Here is a 19,918-nt window from a genome sequence, read left to right as displayed (position 1 = left end):
CCTCCCACCTAGGAGGGTTATGATAGGTAGGGGATGGGTTGTGGGCGGGGATGTGAGGGTTAGGGGGTGATGTTGGGAGATATGTGATGCTATGTATACTTTTGTGACTCGTAATAAATTTTGAGGAGGTAGCCCTTGGGTGTGTATACATTTCTTTTTTGTTTTTTTCTTTTTGGATTATTGATATTGTGATCACACCCTCCCCGTACTTTAGAGGAGCACCTCCTCCACTAATCTGTACTATTGCAGGGTTCCCAGGACTGCCAACTTTTTTTAAATAGATGGTGGAATCTATTCAATTGTATGGCTAGCTCCACCCTATCCATTAAGTAAAGCAAACACTCATCATTTAAATAGAAAATTCTCTAATCCTTTAGTAAAGCAGCCCAAAAGACTGTACATGAAAATAAATGGTTAGGTTTCCTGTGATTATAGACTTTGGTTCAAATGCAAATACAACAGGACACTTGCTACAGATGTGTTAATTTACCCTTAGGGTCCACTCCCACATGTACATGTGCAGTAACCTTTTTGATATGTGTTGCTGCATGATTTAATGTGGGTTCTAGAGCAATTTTATTATAAACATTTAAAAATAGCAAATTCATATAAAACCATCATAGAGAATCCATGCGGCTACAATACAGATGCAGTAGCTTCAGCTCTACATGTTTCGCCAATCATTGGCTTCTAAAGGAGGCTTCATGCACAATCACTGAGGTACTCATGAATTATTGGAATGGACCAAAGAATTGGATCATGCACCAACAGGAAACTCCATGGGGATATCAGTAGTCCATAGGGGGAGAATATGGCCCAGTAAAATGCCTGCCAATTTTATTAAAGGAGTTGTAAACCCTCACAGTTTTTCACCTTAAGGTGAAAAACCTTTTGTGTTGCAGCAGCCCCCCCCCCCCCACCCCGCCCCCCTTACCTCTTATCTGAAACCGATCATTCCAGTGACAGGGGCGAGCACAGCAGCTCCAGCCACTGTCTTGGGTCCTCATTGGAAAGATTGATAACAGCAAGAGCCGTTGGCTCCGGCTGTTGTCAATCAAATCCAGTGACAATGGACACAGACAGCAGGACTCGGGAGCACGCCCACACGAGTGCCCCCATAGAAAGCTGCTCTCCGTGGGGGCACTTGAGAAGAGGAGGAGCCAGAAGCGCCGCCAGAGGACCCCAGAAAAGGAGGATCGGGACTACTCTGTGCAAAACCCTTGCACAGAGGAGGTAAGTATAACATGTTTGTTACTTCAAAAAAAAAAAAAAAAAACTTGAAGCTTTACAATTACTTTAAGGATGAATAAACATCCAAACAGGTACATTTTACAGAACCCCTACTTGTCTCTATCCCAAGTATAGTCACGCTTGTAGTCTAGGCAATTATTATTTTATCATATAGAGCTGCAAAAATGTATTGATTATTACTAAATAAAGTTTTGACATATAGCTGAGAAGGGTGTTAAAAATGATCCACTCAAGGTGTTAAATACATTGGATATGACACTGCCTCTTTCACATGTATAGCTTAAAAGCATTACCAATACTTCTGTCCTTCTTTACAAATCTTTTCAATAAGACATTACATATACTAATTATGCTCATAATTTCTTGTGTCCTTTTGGCTTCCTGATATGCGAACTGAGGAATAGTTTGCAGTGTTTCAATAAAACTTTAGACAAATCCCAGTGTTCATTCCCACATCTCATCTAATGCTTGGCTAAGCAATGCTTTCTATCTTCTTTCATGTTTAATTCACTTTGATTCTGTATACAGAAACATCAAGTGCTTCAATTCGCAAATATGTAGGCACGTAAAGAATCCCCATAGAGGGACAACCTCCACAAAGACCTTTACTTAGAAAAATTCTCACAAGGGCTGCATTGCAGTGACTTATTTATTTCACAATGTCTCAGGCACAGTTTTTTTTCTCTTTAATTATATTGGCTGCACGTTGTATTAAAGAGGAAACACTAGAGACAAATTCCAGGATGAAGAGCTTCTTGCAGCTTGGATCAACCTCACATAAGAGCCAGTTAGGCAGGACCTATACAATGGCAGGGATTACTTCCTTCACACAAAAATGTACTATTACGGTCAAGCCAGGATTAACGTTCTATAGGCTGTTTTCTTCATAGATCATTTTTACAGTATTGTCTCCTAAACTGTTATTGTCTGCATGGACCCTACTGGGAATTATCAGATGAAAAGAAATGGCGCCAGTAGACAATGTGACAATGCTTAGTGTCATTGTTCGAATCTGTCTGCATAGAGAGAGAGACATGAGGGACACTATTGCTACCTTTAATGAGGAACTGAGCAGAGTACTTTTTAACATCTGCTGTGCAAACAAAAAAAATGACATTGATGTTTATCCCAGGTCCAGGTCACTGCTCTGAAGAGTAAAATTCATGCTTTCATTCAGGCTGGATAATATACTCTAGTGCTGTTTATTCACCCCTCCTCTTACCTTGTCCATTCACAGAACATCTTGTATTCTATGAACCATGGAGTTTGACTTTCCTTTTAGTAATGAACCTGTTGTAATTCCAGTTTAGAAGCTTACTTGAAACATTTGCTTTTTTAATTTGGCACATTAGCAAACTAAACATACCTTCACAGACATTGATGCATAGTGAACCTATTCAACCTTTTAATTTACCATCCACTGTCATCATATTATTTATGGTAGATAACAGTTTGTTTGATTCATTTTACGTCTGCACCTTTCCATTTACCCTCCAGCTATTCTTTTTCACAGCTGCAAAGCTTTGTATTTCTGATTTCTGGTTTGTGTTCTCCTTGTGATTGTTTTTGAATGGACTTGTTCAAGCATCTGTTTCTTGGGTGGGTGTGTGCTGCAATTCCGCGTAACACACAGCTGTTCGATGAAGCACATAAATAAATGTTTAAAAAAAACACCTTTTAAAAAAAATTACTTTGTAACTAGTCTGGCCTGTTTTTGGTCACATAAGAGATTGCAGTCCATGTCCATTTTGTCACATTTTGTCAAACTCTAGGAATTGTTTGGATACTCCATGCTGTGGACCATGTTTTTACAGACCATTCATAAAATGCAGGCTATGCTACAGAGAGAGCACAATGATTGGTGGAAAGCACAACCAGATGACTGTAACAGGTCACATGACCAGGCTCTCCTCTCCTCCCATTGACTTTTTTTGTTCACTTTTATTCGGAGTCCCGAAGCAAGTAGAGTATATTTCACATCTGTAAAACTTACCGTTATGTCCAGTGTTTTTTTTTTTGCATTGCAATGGGAAGGCCATAATACTGCTTTATACATATACATGAACATTTCAAAGTTGTTAATTGATCAGGTAAAAAATAATAATGGTGAGAAAGAGAAGTGAGTATATGTTGTTGAGGAGGGGGGCATCAAAACAAAGCTGTGCTTTGCCCTGCATCAGGTTTAACATTGTAAGCCAAAGATTTATTCATACAGCTTTTTATATAATAAAGGAAGTTGCATTCTAAAATATCTTTGGTGAAGCTAAAAACTGCAGACACTTCATTATACGTAATAGCTGTCATATAATTCTGCATTCATTGAATAAACTAGAAGCATCATATTCCATAACCACTTTGACTCTAGCCCCCAGTTTCATAGGATACTTTTCTATGATATACATGACGGGCAAGCATTTTGTAACACATTCCTGAGTGAAGGATTGTTTAAATTCCATTCCTGAGTTTTGTGCTGGATAACGTGATGGTAACATGCCACTACCATTTAATAACAAGGCTTGGCAGCTGTACTCTGGTTAAAATGCCAAGTATGGTTAAGGAACGATTTAATTGTCGCCTGAGCTCTCACTTATTTAAGGCTGCTGGTGCCACACAGAGTACAGTTTGGATGAAAACTTAGAAAACTGTTATTACCGGAAGTTACATGTATAAACTTGTGTATGATGGTTTTGTCATCATTTCTGGATTAATAGGTTGTCGTAGAGCGTTAAGTATATGTTTTATAGCACCCCCTAGCCATACTGTAATTTGCTTGTTAATTATACCGGTGGGCTATAAATGTATATCATTCTTGCCTTCTGTGCCTCGTTACTGCAGATGGTGGCATTTTAAACCTTTCTTCTTAAAAATCTTTGATATTTTTATGTATAGCACCCAACCCTCATTGAAAGTGGATCCCCAGCCAAAAAGTTTTTTTCTTCAAATAGAGCGTAGAACAGGGACGTGCAGTGAGGTCAGTGGCTGGTGAGGCACTGGCTAGTATCCGAGCCAGATACACACAGGTTACATACACTGCGATCGTTAGAGTGAGAGCAATAATTCTAGCACTAGACCTCCTCTGTAACACTAAACATGTAATCTGTAAACAAATTTGAAGCATCGACTATGGAGATTTTTAGGTACTGAAGGTTGGCGCCATTCCATGAGTGTGCGCAATTTTATAGCGTGACATGTTAGGTATCTATTTATTTGGCGTAACATTATCTTTCACATTATACAAAAAAATTTGGGTTATCTTTAGTGTTTTTTTTTAATATATATATATTCCTGAAACAGTTTTTAAAAAAAAAAACACACTTGAAAAATTGCTGCGCAAATACCGTGTAACATAGAATGTTGCAATGACCTCCATTTTATTCTCTAAGGTGTCTGCTAAAACAATATATATAACGTTTGGGGGTTCTGAGTAATTTTCTAGCAACAAAAATTATGATTATTACATGTAGGAGAGAAGTATCAGAATTGGCCTGGGTGGCAAGGGGTTAATTACCATAAGTAATATACAAATAATTATTATATATTGTTTTTAAGGTAATTTGCTATATTTTCAAAAACTGAACTCAAGCAGGTGGCTTAATGGACAAATTACTGGAGTTTGAAGTTATAACTTCCAACCAGTAATTTCACAGTAAATAGATAAATAATAAATTATTATCTTATACATATAGCATAATAATATATGATTTAGCTGGATTATAACATTACCTTTTCAACAGCAGCAGATTCTCATTCTCCCTCTTAACTGTGTGAGAAAAACACGGGATTGTGGGTAAATCTTATACCCATAAACCCATGTTTTTTCCTCGTAGTTAAGAGGGCTGGGCTGGAAGGAAGCATTTGTCTTTTAGACACATTCCCCCTTCTATGAGACTGCAGTGAGAGGCGTGCCTCCACTGCAGCATTTTTATTTGACAGCTGGGGCCAATGGTACTTTACCATTGGTCCAAGACTACAAGCTGTCCATTGAGCTCAGTGCTTCTGACAAGAAGTGAGGAGAGGCACTGTGAGCTCATCCTCTGAGTCTGCTGCAAACAGAGTGTGCCAGCTTGTATTTAAACTGGCCGCTCTGTATGTAGCTTCTGACAGGCTGCGCAAGGAGCCCCGTATCTCTGGATTCATAGGTCATAGGAGCCCCAAATTTTTACCAGTGGTGGGGGAGGACTTTGACTACCTAGCCCCTATTTTGGGTGACCTCAGGTTGCCGAGTTACGACCCTCGAAGCTAGATTTTTATGCCTCACCTGCCTCCCCTGACTGCATGTCCCTGGTGTAGAAAGACTAGTACCTCTGTCAAAGTGTATTGCTATCCGCGTCCCTGTTTTGAAGATTTACCCTCAATTTCTGTGTGGTCCCCAGCACTAAATATAAGCAGAATCTCTTCATTGGGAACATGGGCAGCAATGAAGGCACTTTTTACCCAATAGATAAGGGCTAGAACTGCTTTAAATTTTTCATGGATGTTGTCCCCACTTGGGAGAATTGCTTCACTTCCTATGTTGTAATCAGACCACAAAAAGGTAACATGTTCCCAACAAAGAAATAAGTATCAGCAAAACATAGTTTCTAACGTTTTCCCTGATGTACCCAAGAAAAAATTGTCCTGAGTCCAAGAAAAAAGGAATGTAAATCCCCTCTTAAGTCAAAGTGAAAACTAAAACATCATGCTTAAAAATAATGCTGATAAAATGTGTATCTGTCTCATGTTGCATTTTATATAGACTTGCTATATACTTAATAAAGATATCATATACATATCCACTCCATTTTGAGCAGGAGCATTTAACAGGTGGTCCTTTCATTGCTTACGGACCACATGCTGTGCTAATCTTTGATAGTAATTAAGCAGGATCACAGACTTTATGGCTTCTTTATATTCTGAGACATACAAGCCTGTCTGGGATGTATTTATTAAATCCACACTTGTTTAGAAATCCAAACTGTTAGCTCTAATATTAAATAACAGTTATTAATATCTATTGGTAAATAGATCATAGTTTCCTGGGCCTTGTCAACCAACATAACTGCAATTATAATTACAATAATTATAATTACTTTTATCTTGGATCACTTGTAAATACAGGACATTAAATTAATTAATCTTGTATTGTTGACCTATTACAACCACTGTGATAAAAGATTGTAATATAACATATAGACATGAGCACTAAATATGAATGTGAGGCATTTGTTTGTGCAGTTAAATATTAGTCTCCATACCTACCTTTACATTTTATTTAGGAATGGAAAGTCTGCCTATCTTTCTTACATGCATATACAGTACATTTTAATAGCATTTACATTCAATATAAATGTTTTAGAGACATTGACACACTTTTTCCAAGTTATAATAACAATAATAAAAATATCCAGTTACATTGTTTGAAATAAAGTTGACCACACACATAGTAATTCTGAAGGCCAACATAACCAGTTAAAACCAAGTTGCTTTGAATTGCTATACTTGTGGGGCTGTCCCGACCACCCAAAGATGGCTGAGAACAACTGGTATCCATCTTGCTCTTAAATTCTTCTGCCACCCACATGTGGTTATGTTAGATTTGGGGTTAGTATCTCATAAAATTTACTAAATAGCTGAATCTTAATGTGCATTACTACATTTTTTATCCAATAAAAGGAATAAAGCAACATACTTACTTTAAATGACTTAGATTAGATCACATATTGATGTCATTCATCTGGACTATATAGATACAAAAGTACATCTAGAAGACATACTATATATGAAATTCTTAAATGTATATGTGTTGCTTATTTCATAAACAGAAACTAAACAGAAACTAAAATGAATGGTTATATGCAGTAACATGAACAAAATGCCTTGGCTTGTGTATGAACTAGATGTTTATAGCAAGTGCAGGTTTGGAGCACCACAGGCCAACTTTGAAATGGGCACACCATTATACTCAAGACTAGCGAGTCAATGCATGCACAGTATTTCCAAGACATCAGCTCCAAAGAGACAGAAACCCTGCTTGCCTGTATTGATCAGGAAGGGTGGGGATTAGTCTAATTAGGGATTTTTAAAAAAATGTATAACTACCTTATAGAGGAAGGTGGATCAACTGGAACCTTCTACTCCGATCTGCTCTTGGCCTTTCATTCTACTGTTATTAACTGCTGTGCAAATAGTATACTAAATGTTTCTCTTTTCTAATAACAGTAAATCTTTATGTATTGTGTCTGTTAATATTTCCTGTTTTAATGAAGAATCCGGCAGATTCATGGCTTGGTGCAGGCAGACTCAATTTTGCATACCAAGCAGCAAAGCACCAGCTAAATCCAGACAGAGGCCTGAGATCTGCAGGCTGCAATAAAACATGCTTGAACAGGACAGCTCTTTTACCCTACAAGGACACTGCTGTACATCCTCAGTTGTCCTGATATCTGCAGCAGAAAAGTAATTATAATGGAAAATCTAAACAGCTGTGATGTGAACACTTCAAAGGGCTTATGATTCAATTGCCGGCTTCAATGGAATGCCATTACGTAATTTGTCTTGTCTATTTTTATTTTGGTAAATATTTTCTAAGCTAAGTAATGTTTATTAGATATATGAAGGATTGTCCTATTTTTCAATACTTGTTCTGCGCCATTGTTTTTATTTTTGTTTGAATGCAAATAATGGCATTAAAAAGCAGGAATACATGATACGTCAATGATTGCTATGATAGTAAAAAAGGCATGTAAATGCTTTAGTGAATGCTAATATTAAAAAAAAAAAATAATTTGTGCTTGTGTGTACGTAACCTAAAGCTTACCGCGCATGTGCAAATAAGGCTGTCAAAGACTTACAACAACAATATTAAAACTGAACTCAGGTCAGCATTTAAAATCATCTGCTATTCAGTTGTTGCCCCCTTGCACAGCAAGAGCCAACTGATCATGTAGTCTACTGGCTAAGGAATAAGGAAACATACTTACCTTATTCCTCACACCTGCTGTCTTTTTCCTACTGTATTTCCAGCCCCTTGAAGTTGCTCCTCTTTGCTGCTTGACTGATCAAGTACAATGCAGGCAGTACCAGCATTGTACATGAGTACGTTGAGGACCTGCCCATGAAGGAGAGCGTAGGAGTGCGCCAGCTGCTGGGAGAGTGAAAAATAAAGCAAGATATAGCCTTTTATACCTCTATACCCTTAGATTTAACAAACAGGGGTCAGCAACTGAATCTGGAGATCAGCTTTAACAAATGTGTATGCAAAACATTATTACTCCTTTACTCAGTGTCAATTTTGACCATTCTGGTGCCCTTGTCTAGATACCTGTGACCTCCCCCATGCCACTAGCAAGTAAAATCCTACCATTAAAATGAATATTCATAATGCAGTAGCTTTCATATATTGCCTGTCCACTCTGTTACTTTCCTTTTATAATGTTATATAGTTTTGTATACTATGGCTCCAGTGTCTGCCCAGGCTTATCCTCTACACTCCTCACATATTCCAAATTCTGCCTCTTGTGCCAAATCACAGGTAAGATGTACGCACACTCTGCATTAATCTGGTTGATGCTAGCTTTACATTGTAAAATGTCTGCCTCTCGTTCCTCATCTATAAATATTGTATGTGCCATGAAAAGCAGAGTCACAGCAGTTTTCTTCTATGAGATTACTGGACATGAGATCAATGTTTTAGAGAATTTGCCACCGTAAGTTTCTGTTTAGATTATCTAAAATATTACATATTAATCCAGGACCATGCTGGGGGCAGATGCCACTGGAGGCAGCCATTTTTGCCACCTGCCCACGTGAAAGATGCTTGCCCATGTGCACACCATAATCCATGTGTCAGCTCAGTGATGCCAAACCTATTGAAAGTGCAGGCTATGCATCATTGAGCAGAGTTTCCTTCCCACCCGCTGCTCCTTTTACACGGGCAGGTGCAATGGCCAGCAGCCCTGTGCTCAGTAATGCAGAACCTGCCCTTTTAACAAGCTCCAAGTCAATGGAGAAGTTTGACTGCTGCCCTTGCTGGACAGGAAGCTCAGTAATGCTGAAGATGGGATTGTCCAGTATGGACAATATGGCCTCAGTACTGCGCCAACCATGCCTCCATGAGTGTCACCTGTGGCAACACCTTTATTGGCCTCCTAGGAAGCACAGTCCTATATTTATCCATAAGATATTCTTAACATTTGTTTATATACAGTATGTTTTCTCTGTAAAATAGCATTTAGTGTATGTTTAATAATTATTTCATACAATAGTATCAAAAACCAGATGAACATTGATAACAAGGGAACCACAATTTGGGAAGATCATCTGCTGTATTACAGTGGTTCCCAACCATAGGTCTTTAACCACTTAAGGACGGGAAGATTTGTTCCCTTAATGACCAGACTTTTTTGCGATACGGCACTGCACCGCTTTAACTGACAATTGCACGGTCGTGAGACATTGTACCCAAACAAAATTGACGCCCTTTTTTTCACACAAATAGAGCTTTCTTTTGGTGGTATTTGATCACCATTTGATTTTTATTTTTTGCGCTATAAACAGAAAAAGATTGATAATTTTGAAAAAAATATATATTTTTTACTTTTTGCTATAATAAATATCTAAAAAAAAGAAAAAAAAATGTCTTCTACATATTCTTGGTAAAAAAATCACAATAAGAGTATATTGATTGGCTTGTGCAAAAGTTATAGCGTTTACAAAATAGGGGATATACCGTATTTATCGGCGTATAACACACATTTTTTTCCCCTTAAGATCAGGGGGAAATCATGGGTGTGTGTTATACACCGATCCCTGCTGTCTCTGAGGGAAGAGGAGTGAGTGCCGCTGAATTAGATACTTAGAGCCGCAATCTCCTGTGTACCTGGCGCTCCGTCATCCACAGCCACACCTCCTGGCCCCGCATTGGGCCACTGTTCTGTCTATCATATGAGCAGGGTCGGGAGGCATGGCTGTGAGTGACGGAGCGCCGGGTACACAGGAGATCGCGGCTCTGTGTAATTCAGCTGCGCTCGCTCCTCCTTTTTCCCTCGGAGACAGCAGGGGTAATCCAACACTGGCGAGGCTGCAATGATGGGAAAGGTGAGGCTGCAGATGGGCACTGAACAGGTTGCATTGTTGGTCAATTTATAGGCTGCAGATGGGCACTGAACAGGCTGCATTGTTGGTCAATTTAATGGCTGCAGATGAGCACTGAGCAGGGTGCATTGATGGGCAATTTAGAGGCTGCAGATGGGCACTGAGCAGGGTGCATTGATGAGCTGTGACACTAATTTTACTTCAAAGTTCTTTATTTAAGATGTACGTTTTTTTCCTTACACTTCCCTCCTAAAATTGGGGTGTGTGTTATACGCCTGTGCGTGTTATACACCAATAAATACGGTATTTATGAACATAATGTTATATAGGTTTGTATACTATGGCTCCAGTGTCTGCCCAGGCCTATCCTCTACACTCCTCGCATATTCCAAATTCTGCCTCTTGTGCCAAATCACATGTAAGATGTACGCACACTCTGCATTAATCTGGTTGATGCTAGCTTTACATTGTAAAATGTCTGCCTCTCGTTCCTCATCTATAAATATTGTATGTGCCATGAAAAGCAGAGTCACAGCAGTTTTCTTCTATGAGATTACTGGACATGAGATCAATGTTTTAGAGAATTTGCCACCGTAAGTTTCTGTTTAGATTATCTCAAATATGGGTACTGGACAGGCTGCATTGTTGGTCAATTTAATGGCTGCAGATGGGCACTGAGCAGGGTGCATTGATGGGCAATTTAGAGGCTGCAGATGGGCACTGAGCAGGGTGCATTGATGAGCTGTGACACTAATTTTGCTTCAAAGTTCTTTATTTAAGTTGTAAGTTTTTTTTCCTTACACTTCCCTCCTAAAATTGGGGTGTGTGTTATACGCCTGTGCGTGTTATACACCAATAAATACGGTATTTATGACATTTTTATTATTCTTTTTTTTTTTACTAGTAATGGCGGTGATCAGTGATTTTTTGTAGGACTGCGACATTGCAGCGGACAGATCGGACACTTTTGACCTTTTTTTGGGACCATTGACATTTATACAGCGATCAGAGCTAAAAATAGCCACTGATTACTGTATAAATGTCATTGGCAGGGAAGGGGTTAACACTAGGGGGCGATCAAGGGGTTAAGTGCCTAGGGAGGTGTTTATAACTGTGGGGGCAGTGTACTGACAAGTAGTAGAGAGAGATCACTGCTCCTGATCACTAGGATAAGCAGATCTCTCTCTACTTCCCTGACAGAATGGGGATTTGTCTGTTTACATTGACAGATCCTCGTTCTGGCTCTCTGAGGAGTGATCGACGGCCACGCGCATCGGCTCCAGTGTCGCACCGTGGGAAAGCACGCGTGCCTCCTGTGGCGCGCATGTGCTCCCTAGAGCCCTTAGAGGGGCCGCCGAACAGCTAGAGCGATTTGGCCAGGGGAGCCAACCTTCCACTATATAACAATGGCGGCTGGTCGGCAAGTAGTTAAAGTGATTGTAAAGTCTAATATTTTTTAAACTAAAATAATAAACAGGTTGCTCCTTACCACTTCTTCTGTGGTCCCCCGCAGGTGATCTCCGCTACTCCACTTCTTTGTCTGCTCCATAGCTGGCTGCTTTCTATGTGGGCAGATATGTGGGCTCACTCCCGAGCCTGACTATGTGTTTCTATAGACACACACATTGCAACTTGGCCCCATCCACCACTCTCTGCTCTCTGGATTTGACTGTCAGCAGCAGAAGCCAATGGCCAGTAGTGTTCTGAGCAAAGCCAGTGAGGCCAGGAAGAGAGGGAGACAATACCTGTAGCCGGGCAAAGTGCTGGATTAATAAAGGAATTAGTAAGTGTTGGGAGGAAGGGGGCACACAGTGGAAGGTTTTTTTTTTTACCTTAATGCAGAGAATGTATTAAGGTAAAAAAAAAACTTTGGACTTTAGAACCACTTTAAGAGATCCAAACAGGTCATGTTTTCATGATTCCCGTCACCTTTCCCAGGTGCTTTAAATCAATGTCAATGGCTTGTTATTTATGACAGCTACTTTATCTAATGGAAATTCCCAAAACGTGGCCTGTTGGGGGTACTTGAGGAATGAGGTTGAGGAACATTGATGCATTACATAAATCTCCATTAGATACACAAATTGAAGCATTTATGTTATGCCCAGTCAAAAAAGACTAAAGAAGATCATCAATTTCCCCCGTATTTGTTTGACAAGATGAGACTTTGAGAAAAATAAGTGGAGTTCATGTTTGTTTATATGAGTCTTTAATGCAATGCTATGACCTTTTTATTAACCTGAAGAGTGACAGTGTAGGATAAATATAAGCTTGTGTTATATAGCAGGTGTGTTACCCTGCTAATTGAAAGTGCCTTGGAATGCCATTTTTTTTACTGCATTCATATCACACCGAAGTTTATCACCTTTTGTGACCTTTATTACATTTTTTTGCCCATTTTTTTTAGGGACATAGCTTGATAAAAATAATTTCTTATCACCATGTGTAAAGCAATTCAGAGCCTAATAGACTTACCAATATAGTTTTAACCTTGGAGTTATATGTTGAATACATTGTTAGGGTCATAGACCTCTATTGTTTACTTAAATATTTAGTACTTTCTTTCTACTGCTGGCCTGAAAGGATGCTCAGTTATGACCGACTAGCTTTATCAAAAGCAAATTTATTCACATCATCAAATGAAACGTAGGTTTGTCGAAGTTAGTCAACTGAAATACATTTTGATTGGCTGCTATACTCTTTGGTTTATGAACTAGCACTGTAATTGGCAGTTGATGAGATCCTTTTCTGACCTGCGGTGCTTTTGTACTTCTTCCAGCTGGATGTACAATGAGGTGCATAATAAACATCATAGGAATGCAGTATGAACATAGCAGAAAGTGTTCATTCAAATTCTGAGGCTGGATGATAGCAATGCTGGACCATTCAGATTTCATTTCACACATTTTCTGTAACAGATTAGAATTTGACATTCAATATCTAACAAAATGCAACTTTTTTTTTTTTTTTATAAATGAGAGGTTAATTCCATGGCAGGTAACCTGGTCTGTTTTTGGGAAAGCTGTTCACTGTGTCTGCTTTAATCCACCCTTTCTTTCAACTTTTCAATTAATAAAATGCCCTCTTAACCTGAAAGATGCCAGCCCTGTAAACCAGACATTATTCCAGATGTTATTCCAGCAGTGATGGGGCTGGAAGCACTGAGCCACATCTTTCTTCGGAAAGATTGAGGTTAACACAAAGAAAACATAAAAATAATGAACGATCCAACCCTGGAGGTCTGAAGGAACCCCCGAACAATAGGTACACCAAATGCTTTATTGATGATAGCTTGACATGAAATGACAATAAAACTACATGCCTGAACCTTTGCTAGAAAATTTTTAAGCTCAAATGTTTAATTGCTCAGTCCTCCAAAACTTTTTATTTTACTTATTGGTGGAGCCTGGTGTGCTATGTCAGCCCTTGGCTGTTTTAGATGTTTCACAAGCGAGATATCCCTGTCATAGTTCCTGAGTCTGTTCCTGTTCCCCTGTCAGTTTTAGGGGTTCCTGCCCACACACCTTTGCATGTCCCCACACCTACTGTTGCATGTCTCCATAAGTGGCAACCAAACCAGATGTGGTTTAACTCGCCATCTTCTACCTAAAACTGGACTGTTGGTTTTGGGTAGACTGAACCTTAAATATCCAAAAGGGGTTTTAGTGGACGCCCTAATTTATTAAGCTGAACAGCTCTAAATGATGTAATTGAGCCTGATTCAAATATTGCATAGATGTTTTGGGGGGTTCAATTACCTAATTTATTGATTATGTTGGTGGGTTATTTTACCTACAATTAACGTAAATATGTTTTCAGTTGACATGTTTATTCGTTTTAAAACATAGTATTCATAGAGAAGGAGCAAAACATTGCCCTTGGTAGAATACTAAAAAAGAAAGGAGTGTTCAAGAGATGCAAAAATCACATGGCATCATCCTAATGTGTGAGCATGAAAATTATAATGTATTTTCCGTGAACAAATGTTTTGACTTAGGTTCCGTTCACATGGCATGATCGGTTAAGTGCCCCCCATGCAGGGCAGTCTTTTCCCAGTAAAGGGATGCACAGGTGTTGCGTGCATCCCAGTGCCGGCATCCCATTGATATCTATTGGAACACACGACTGCGTGGACTAGTCGCTGTGTCCCAATATGACATGCGGGTGTGTGCAAGTGCATGTCCCTGAATGCACACAGGGGGAGTTTTACAGTATTATTATACTTTTACATTGAAGTCATTCCTAATGTCACCTGCCAGTTTTTACATGCTTGCAGCATCCTATTTAGACTATTGTATTAAATAAACATATACATAAAATTCTGATAACCACGCATTGTGAGAAAAAGAACAGGCACAACCATTGTATTGCACTACAAAGAAGGAAGCAGTCTAATGAACAAATACAGTTGTACGCATGCACAGATTTTATTACAGTATAAACATGAATGTAAGTTTTATAAAATATAACATAAACAATTATTTATAAACTTACTTGCATAAACCTGATCACATGTATAGGTAAAAAAATTATAAAGACCGTACCTTCTCTTTACATTAGGGACCTGGTTGCAGTTAGCATCTGTGATCCCTAGTACCTGTCCATATGACACTGATGGCCTAGGTTTAAGAATTAGCTCAACTCTTCTTTTGGATTCAAGAAGACAAATCAGCTTACAGTAGAATCTAAATATCTCAGTTTTCTGTATTAAATAACTATAGTCATACATATAAATGTTTTTTAACCAAAAATACCTAAACTCAAGATATTTTTGCTTTATCACTTGCACAGATACACCCATACATTCTATTCGTCTTGCCTTACCTTAGCAGGATGTAACATGTTTTTAGTCCTTTTATATTTTGGTATATGACAGAGGGAATTTCCAGGTTCTTGTTAACATAATATATGCTGAAGATTCTCCAGTGAAATGAGTCATTCTTCTCTGTTATTGTGAATTACTGGGAATCCATTCCAGAATAAAAAGGAACAAGAAATGTATTACATATTTGTAGGTATGAACATTTTTATATTGCTTTGCTCAGTCCCAGAGTACACACAAGACTTCTTTTTACCTTGCCCTTGAAAATGCTGTAATGCAGTCTAAAGCCCTGGTGTATTGCAAGACTTCAGGGTCCCTTGTCTCTGACTCCATTACCAATCCACTACATCCATCTTGCATATTAGATTGCATCTGATTTTGATAATTATTGGGTGCGAAAGTAATAAGAAATACCTGTTCTAAGCACCTGGTGGCAAGTGGTAAGGTAAGCCCACACATTTGCATTAATTACCTATATATTATTCTTTAAAAAATGCCTAAAATATATCATGTTTTTTTTTCTCATAATAGCTTTCATTGTAAATATAATGCGTGAAATCATCCAACATGCTTGAAAATATATGTCACTAAGTTCAGCTAGTTTATGGCTCAGTTTTGTGGAATATTGGAAGTAATATATTGTATTCTCTAAAGCTTCATGATTAAAAAACGCAAAATGATTCTTGATTAAAAACACCTTTATCGCAAAGTCAGAAATAGTTCAGCATGGGATTGAGTTCACATATTTGAGGATTGTTTCTGGCCCCAAGTTGGGAAGTATTACTATTTAATGAGCACGTGAGTGCCATTATTCATATCATCTTGCATATACTGTATGGATATCAGCACAGGTCTGTAATACATTGTGTATGTGAATGACAAGTGATGAGGTACAGGTGTACTACAAGTCTACTATCTTATAATGAAAAGCAATACTAATCTCAGCCACACATTACAGCATATGCGGAACCATGTATACACACTGAGATTTATTTCTATACTGATTTTTAATGGAAAACAGATATGTGAAGAACAAGCACACAATGGGGGTTATTTACTAAAGGCAAATCCACTTTTCACTACAAGTGCACTGTAAGTGCACTGAAAGTTCACTTGCAAGTGCAGTCGCTGTAAATCTGAGGGGGACATGCAAGGAAGATAAAAAACAGCATTTTAGCTTGCACATGATTGATAAATTTAGTAGAGCTTCCCCTCATTTCATATCTACCCCTCAGATTTACAGTGACTGCACTTCCAAGTGCACTTTCAGTGTACTTGCAGTTCACTGTAGTGACAAATGGATTTGCCTTTTCTAAATACCCCCCAATGCGTTTACTATAGCACTAGGGAGTTATGTCAGGGCCTCAGTGGGATTAAAGCAGAATACTGGCATGAAGATTGCTCATACATGCCTTCGTATTTTCTATCAGTTTTTGCCAGTTATAATTACCCTTTATTTATATGGCAAAAATGTTGTTCCCTGTGAAGTCTTCTAGGGGACTGATAAGGAGAATGTTCATTACACATAGTGAAGCTGTAATTACTTTATTCATCCAATCAGGTGAATGGCAAAATATTTTTTTGTTCTGTATTCTGAATGAACTCAGCTTTACTTTGCTAAGTAAAAATTAGCTACTTCCCAAACCTAATCTCAATATATCACTCAAACCATCCTATATTCTTCCCCCAAGACCTCCTGATTTCTAGCCCCCTTGTCAGCTCCTCCAATGCTCACCTCCAGGACTTCTTCTGAGCCTCTTATTTTCTCTGAAACTCCTTACCCCAATCTGTCCAGCTATCTCCTACTCTGTTCTTTTTCCCTTCGTCAAAGACCTCCTGCTTTGTAGCCCCCCGTCAGCTCTTGCCATGTGTGCCTCCAGAACTTCTAAAGAGTCTATTCTATTCTCTGGGAATCCTACCACCAATATGTCTGGCTATCTCCTACTTTGTGCTATTTGCTCCCCCTAAGACCTATTGCTTTCTAGCCCCCTCATCAGCTGCTCTTATGCTTGCCTCTGGGACTTCTCTAGAGTCTCTTTCGTTTGTGGAGCTCCCTACTCTAATCTCCTATTCTTTGCATCTTTAAGTTAGCCATACATGATTCATTTTTTTCAATATTCAACCAGCAGGTTCAATGAAAAAAAATGAGTCGATTCTCAGATTCACACATTCAAGGTGGATGGGGGAATACCTCCCGCTATGGTATTGTATTCCAACAGTAAGGAGCCTTCCTTGCCATCAGAATACAATGATCAGTGCTGCCGGCAACTTGACAGGCTGGTTGTACATATGTCAGTTAATAGATTGACTTGTGTACAACCAGCCAGCCTATACATTAATCGAAATTTGACCGGACCTTGCTGAACTGGAAGAATTTCAATTCATGTATGGCCAGCTTTAGGTGATCTTTTATCTTTCTAGGGAGGGCTATACCTCCTCCACCTAATAAACTGTACTTTTACTTTATCAGCTCATCCATTATAGGTACAACCTTTTGTATCACTTGACCCTCCTTTTTTGATTGTAAGCTCTCATGAGCAGGACCCTCCTAACCATATTATCTTGAATTTTATTGTAACTGTGTTGTTCCTCTCTATTTTGTAAAGTTCTAGGCAAGCTGACTCTATATAAATCCTGTACAGTATATTAATAATAGCACTATTTTAATAAAGTACAGTATCTCCTAATGTATAAAGTAATGCATTAAGTATTGAATAGATTAATATTTGTAAAAGTTTGCCTCCCAAAAGCACCTTTATAATGAAATCAAGCTTGTATAAATATCAAAAAGAAAGAGGGCGCACCAGCCTAGTGCATTATCCTTTAGTACATTTATTCAAAAAATATAGTTAAAAACTACTCAAAAAGTAGAAAGAAAATCACGCTTATAGCAATCATATGGCAGTCTATCCACTGATATTAGTTTCCAGATCCTACAGAGAGGACGTACGAACCACTGCTGGCTGACGCGTTTCGAAGGTGTCCCTTCTTCCTCAGAGCCTTACCAGTGTTGCTCTCTTGCAGCTACTTATACATGTGTTTTTTATCCTACTAAAGGATAATGCACTAGGCTGGTGCGCCCTCTTTCTTTTTGTTTTTTGTTCGACTACTAGGATATCCCGATCCTGGAGGGAAGCAAGGCCGAAATCGATTGTCTATTCTGAACTCTTGGATCATCTAGCTAACACACCTGTGCGCAAGAGTATTGTGTTTTTAATGTATTGTATAAATATCAGAAGACATTCGGGAACTAAAGCAACATTTTTTATATATTACAATGTAGAAATATGATGTGACTTATTCTCTGTCTTCAATATTGCAAAACTGAAATATCATACATTCAGATCGTACATCATGTGTTAAATCATAGTTGTTCTATATTTAGCCAATTTGAGGCTGTGATCTTTTTGTAATGCAACAAGGGCATTTAAGTTTATTACCAAATAACATGTTTAAAGTGGATCTAAAGACGGGAGGTTTTTTTACCTTAAAGCGGGATTCCGGCCGTAAAAAAAAAAAAAATTAAAAGTCAGCAGCTACAAACACTGTAGCTGCTCACTTTAAATAAATCGGTTGCCCGCGATGTCAGCCGCCCGAGGCTGACCCATCCCTCGGCTCTCGGGTCCCGGCACCGCCATCCTAACTAAGGGAAACAGGCAGTGGAGCCTTACGGCTTCACTGCCCGTTTCCTACTGCACATGCGCAAGTCACGCAGCGCTTTGTGAATGGGACACAATGTGTTGTGGGACACACACAGTTCCCATAACACACCGCGCCCCATTCCCCAGAAGACAACGCGGGGAGGAGAAGAGACATCACCGCGGCATAGGAAGAGGCAGATTAGGAAGACTGCCTAGCAACAGCCATTTCACGTAAGTAAAAAAATTTTTTTTTTCTTTTCCTCCATTTTTTTAGGTATTTTTTTGTGCAATTTTTTTTTCAGGGTGGACCTCCACTTTAAAGTAATTGTAAAGTCTCGTTTTTTTTCTATAATAATAACAAACATGTTATGCTTACCTGCTCTGTTGCAGTGGATTTGAACAGATCAGCCCAGATCCTCCTCTCTTTGTGTCCCTTATCTGTGCTCCTGGCCCCTCCCTCCTGTTGAGTGCCCCCACAGCAAGCAGCTTGCTATGGGGCACCCAAGCTGAGCTGCAGCTCCATGTGTCTATTCAGACACAGAGCTGTGGTTCGGCCCTGCCCCTCTCTCTCCTGATTGGCTAACTGACTTTGATTGACAGCAGCAGGAGCCAATGGCACTGCTGTTGTGTCTCAGCCAACCAGGAGGGAGAGTCCCGGACGGCTGAGACACTCGTGGACATCTCTGGATAAAGATGGGACTCAGATAAGCATTAGGAAGGCCGAAGGGGGCTGCTGCACACAGAAGGATTTTTATCTTAATGCATAGATCACCGCAAGGAACAGGGCCGAGCTGCAAGATGTGTTTCAATAAACACACATAACTCTGCTCGGGATCTAGCCTGCATAAATGCCCCTAAAGCAAGCAGCTCAGAAGGGGGAGGAGCCAAGAGCGCTGGCAGGTGACCCCAAAAGAGGAGGGTCGGGGCTGCTCTGTGCAAAACCATTGCACAGAGAGGGTAAGTATGACACGTTTGTTATTTTAAAAAATGCCTTTACAATCACTTTAAATTGTGGCAAAAGCTAAGACAAAAATACCAAGATAAAAATAAATAGTCCATTAAAAGGCAAAATAACAAAACCACAAATATTCACCTTCAATCCAAAGATTTCTGCTGCAGCACTTGTTTCTGC

The 19,918-nt window shown here is 39.2% G+C and overlaps 1 protein-coding gene and 1 long non-coding RNA gene across 3 annotated transcripts in view; one reads left to right on the top strand and one right to left on the bottom strand.

Annotated features, from left to right (window-relative positions):
* The window catches only part of NHS (NHS actin remodeling regulator), a 263,463-nt gene that overhangs the window by 64,775 nt on the left and 178,770 nt on the right, over positions 1-19,918 (top strand). The window lies entirely within an intron of this gene.
* Positions 12,931-15,541, bottom strand: LOC141129928 (uncharacterized). Its single transcript, XR_012241911.1, has 3 exons — positions 15,399-15,541; positions 15,148-15,284; positions 12,931-13,232 (listed from the first exon to the last, which is right to left on the bottom strand). It is a non-coding gene; the product is annotated as an uncharacterized lncRNA (long non-coding RNA).

Source organism: Aquarana catesbeiana, linkage group LG02 (genome assembly GCF_042186555.1).
Source record: "Aquarana catesbeiana isolate 2022-GZ linkage group LG02, ASM4218655v1, whole genome shotgun sequence".
Taxonomy (NCBI): Eukaryota; Metazoa; Chordata; class Amphibia; order Anura; family Ranidae; genus Aquarana; species Aquarana catesbeiana.
Note: the sequence above shows the minus strand (reverse complement) of the source record. Positions and strands in the feature narration are given on the sequence as shown.